General features: G+C 50.5%; 1 pseudogene; it reads left to right on the forward strand.

Annotated features, from left to right (window-relative positions):
- The first annotated feature begins 4,298 nt into the window (after positions 1–4,298).
- LOC132237649 (mitochondrial cardiolipin hydrolase-like) lies at positions 4,299–4,855 on the forward strand (annotated as a pseudogene).
- Positions 4,856–5,093: the final 238 nt, after the last annotated feature.

A 5,093-nucleotide genomic window follows, 5' to 3' on the forward strand; every position in this document is an offset into this window, starting at 1 on the left:
GCCAGAGCAGCCTCGATCGCCTGCCTGCTTCGCTAGCCTTTATTGCAGCGGTTCTCAACCTGTGGGCCGCGACCCCTTTGGGGGTCGAACAACCCTTTCACAGGGGTCGCCTAAGACCATTGGAGAACACATATATAATTACATATTGTTTTTGTGATTAATCACTATGCTTTAATTATGTTCAATTTGTAACAATGAAAATACATCCTGCATATCAGATATTTACATTACGATTCATAACAGTAGCAAAATTACAGTTATGAAGTAGCAACGAAAATAATTTTATGGTTGGGGGTCACCACAACATGAGGAACTATCAAAGGGTCGCGGCGTTAGAAAGGATGAGAACCACTGCTTTATTGGAATTTTTGTCTTTAGATACAGTCAGTAGGTGAGTAATCTCGGGAGGACACGTGTGTTTACATTGTCCTCGAGGCAGGGCATCTGGGGATTAAGCATAAGGATTCCAGTCAACACCCGGGGTCTGCACAGCACAGACTTGTTGGGAAGGTCAAGGAGTAATCAGGGGCCCCGCCTTCCACACTCCCCGAAGTCTCCCCGAAGTCGGAATGCCGATAAACAGGGCAGGTGGCCTTCCCCACACTTCCCTTTTCTCGGAATGTCCTCCTCACAACTTTCTAGCTGAGTCTCCTGTGCCCTCGACACTGAACGCCCCCTACTGGGGATGGAGTCTGCAACCCGGGCATGTGCCCTGACCCACTTAGCCAAACTCTTGACACCAGTTTAAACCCAGCTCATGTCCTGCACAAAACCTCCTCACCTACTTGGTCTTCATCCTTGCAAGGCCTGCGTGGTGAGTGGGCAGAGGGGCTAGGGGCGAAGCCCTGGGCAGCTGTGCTGGCACAGGAAGGCAGGGAAGGGCTCCTTCTAACCTGGCCAGGTGCGGTGGGGGGGGGGGGGCTTGCGGGTCTAGGCGCATCTCTCCCTTACCTGCACCTCCATTTAATTTCTGCCAACATCCCTGATTTGGTACATGCTTAGCTCCATAAGGGGCAGGATATGTCCTCCCCTATCTGCATGCCCTCTGGCGCCTGCCCCAGTGCTGGGCATCTGAGCCACTCTTTCAAGTCTCCACTAAATCCTAAACTCAGCCCTAACCAGTCTGGCTTAGTGGATAGAGCGTCCACCTGCGGACTGAAGGGTTCCAGGTTCGATTCCGGTCAAGGGCATGTACCTTGGTTGCGGGCACATCCCCAGTAGGGGGTGTGCAGGAGGCAGCTGATCGATGTTTCTCTCTTATTGATGTTTCTGTCTATCCCTCTCCCTTCCTCTCTGTAAAAATAAATAAATAAATAAATAAATAAATAAATAAATAAATAATCCTAAACTCAAATTCCACTGATCCACACTGACAATTCTACAATGTCAGGCCATCACTGGTCCCTTCCTTGAATTCTCTTCTCGGCTAGCTCCTGGGTCCTCCTTGTCCTCTCTGATCACCCCTGCAAGGAAGCCCACCCCTCCTAATGCGGGGGTTGGTGGGGGCGTGGGTTCCGGGGCAGAGGCAGACCCCATCTCCATTGGGCCGCCTCGCGTTAACCGGTTAACCGTAGGCAGGTCGCCTGACCTCCCTGAGCCCGCAGCATGCAGGTCCTCCCTCCTCACCGACTGAAATTCCGGTGCGACCTCGGATGTCCCATCACCACCTCAACCTCCACGTGCTTCTCCAGTTATTCTTCCAGAGTCCCTGCCCCCCCCACCCCCCCAGGACAGGCAGTAGAGGGCCCTCAGCGGTGTGCTTGGCAGCTCTCTCTCAATGGGCAGTAGGTGGCGCTGTCTCCCAAGACAGAGGGCTTCGTTTCTTGCCTCTGAAGGAAGAGTGGGTCCATGACCCAGGGCTCTTGCACATTTCACTAAAAAAGATAAATAAAAATGGCTTCTTTTGTTTGTTTGTTTTCAGATAATTTATTTTAGAAAAACAAAGGTTTACAGGGCTCCCTCAGGCAAGATATTAGGATTCAAATAGTATTACATGTGCTGGGCTGCATATCTGGCGCTTCGGCCAGGCGGGGCCGCCGTGCTCTCTGTTCCTAGGGCACGTAGCTAGGAAGGTGGTCACTGTACTGACGCTGTGCTGGGTCGGGAACAATTGTGTAAACAAGGCTTTGTAACGAACTTTGTGGTTTTTGCAAATAAAAACGCTGTAATCCTGTAGTCGGCACTGCAGTTCAGCCTCTGCTTCGGCAGGGTGCTGTAACTGTAGTCGCTGGCCAGCTTAATAAAGGCTCCTAAATCTTGATCGGAGTCCCTGGTGGTCGTCTCCGCGAGTCGCCCCATTACATTACACATTCAAAAAACCTTTGCCGATTAGTCCCAAGTGGAAACCTGTTGGCCTACTCGTGACCGCAGACACTTTCAGAAGAAATAGATATTTATGAAAATAAAACGGCAAACCCAACCCCACCTATTAACCGGCAATCTTAATATCCAAGAACAGCAGCGGTTTTCCCTGATCCGACCTCCATATCAGATTGAAGCAATGATGAGAATGTTTAAATTACCTTTGCAAAATCAGAACAATAACAACACAACACACAGAAAAGCTGAAACAAATAACAAGGAACAACAAAAATCCACTAAAGAAAACAACATAGCTAATTGTTTACTCATACAGACTCTTCCTTCAACCTCTAGGCATTTGGCTCTTAATGTTCCCACTAAATCAGGTGCTAGGAAGCGTGTGGAGGAGAAAATGAAATTCCAGATGTAATCCACATCAGAGAAGTTCAGAAGCAGCAGCATGGGAGAAAGAGTACAGTAAAACAACCAGAAGGCCTGCCGGCGGTGCGCTCTGGAACTTTGAACTTCAGAGGTTAGGTGGCAACTTCACAACTGCAGACAGCCCTGGGCCAGAGGCTTCGCCCGCTCTCTGCATGTTATCAGAGGAAGATTTGCCACGGAATTGGGATCTGTTCTACAAGATTCCTTAAGAAACCTACCTTCATTTTTAAGTTTTTTTTTTCTGGAAATGAAAAAAAAAAGCATTTCTACTAAGCTCTGACAACACATTGAGGGGAAAAGCATACCAGTGTGCAAAATTTATTTATTTATTTATTTATTTAAATGTATTTTATTGATTTTTCACAGAGAGGAAGGGAGAGAGATAGAAAGTTAGAAACATCGATGAGAGAGAAACATCGATCAGCTGCCTCCTGCACATCTCCTACTGGGGATGTGCCCGCAACCCAGGTACATGCCCTTGACCGGAATCGAACCTGGGACCTTTCAGTCCGCAGGCCGACGCTCTATCCACTGAGCCAAACCGGTTTCGGCCAGTGTGCAAAATTTAAATTTGTTTTGCAAAGAGTTGACAATATCCTAAAGTAGAGACATGTAAAAAGCAAAATATCAATTCAGAAAAGAAGAAATCAAATTATTCCCTTACAGGCCATCTGCACATGGTTTCAACACTGGACATGCTGTGAAACACAAATTGAACAGGGGCCGCCGTGCGAGCTGTGGGAAAGGTGGCAGAGACTAAAGACAAAACCGCTGGGCTTCTGTTTGCTGAGACACACTGAGCTTCGCTCTCTTAAGTTTGTTCCCCTTGAGGTCTTTACCCTGATGCCTGACAAAAGACAAACATGTGCGATGATGCACACCTGCCAGTGGTGAGCACGGGGCGCACGGGGGATGCGGGCTCTCATTTCTGCGTCATGGGCAGTGGCTACGCTTTCACTTCCTTACTAGACAGGCTCAAGCGAGGCGTCTGCAGTTACATTGGCTTTTCACTGCAGCAAAACAAGCCTGACCCTTAGGATCCTCTTCTCCCAGAAGAATCCCTCGTTACTCTCTGGAGAGGAATCTACTGCTCAAGTTAATAGCAGTTACCTCTAAACTTCATTTAAGAACACTTCATTCTAGTATTTCCTGAAATCCCCTGTGACTGCATATGTGATTTGTTATTAAAAACTAGAAGCCCGGTGCATGAAATTCATGCACTGGTGTGGGGAAGGAGGTCCCTCAGCCTGGCCTGCGCCCTCTCACAGTCTGGGACCCCTCACTCCTTACCACCCACCTGCTCACTGCTCCTTAGTGTTACTACCCGCTGTGCTCGCCAGCTGTGAGCCTGGCTTGTGGCTGAACAGCGCTCCCCCTGTGGGAGCATACTGACCACCAGGGGGCAGCTCCTGCATTGAGCATCTGCCCCCTGGTGGTCAGCATGCATCATAGCGACCAGTCTTTCTACCAGTCACTCAATTGGCATATTAGGCTTTTATTATATAGGATAAAAAACTCTCCCAAACAGAAACTTAAAAAAATAAATAAATCTGGGCATGGTGCAGGTGTGCTGGCAGGTGGTGGCGGTGGCAGCTGGCTGGCCCTGGAGGCCCTTCCCATTGCAGGTGACCTGTACCGAGGCCCTGCTGCAGGCCACGGGCGGGCCCTCGGCCAGTGCAGCCTGCCCCACCTCGCTGAGCTGCCTGCTGTGTGCCCTGCTGGCCGCCATGCCAGCCTCAAGCTCTGCCTCCTCGCCCTCTCCAGCCTGCAGCTGGGCTGGCCGGGCCGCTGCACCAGGGCAGTGTGCGTGTTGGCGCCGTCACCGACTGTGAGTCCAAGGCCCTCAAAGGCTCGCAGGTCGGCCGGCTCCGCAAGGCAGGTATCCAGGTTCCACGTGACCAGGACCTGGCTACATGCACCACAATGGACAAGGAGGTGCTGATCACCACTCCCTCCACTGGACCACACGAGCCATTCAAAACAATCGAGAAAACGTGTTGATCATGGAGGACAAAGACTATATGAGGCTTTTCCTGGAAGAACTTGAGCACATTTGGGAAGAGTTCAACCCTACAAAGTACACCTATTCCCACAAAAGAGGAGAAGTCACTGAAGCTGCGCTCTCACTGTGTCTTGGAGTCGGAGGGGAGGGGAGGGTTTAATGTCAGAACTTCCGGCGCCTCGGTTGAAACCAGACCAAACGTGCCCGGGCCGGCCCAAGAGCGGCCAGTGTGCTGCCTGGAGCTGCGGTGTCCGACTCGGCGTTCTGCTGGAGAGGAACCTCAACGGCAGAAAAAAATCATCGGGACTAAGTTCTCCTTCACTGAGATACTGACGGGACCCCAGTGCTC

This window comes from Myotis daubentonii, chromosome 6, assembly GCF_963259705.1.
Source record: "Myotis daubentonii chromosome 6, mMyoDau2.1, whole genome shotgun sequence".
Taxonomy (NCBI): domain Eukaryota; kingdom Metazoa; phylum Chordata; class Mammalia; order Chiroptera; family Vespertilionidae; genus Myotis; species Myotis daubentonii.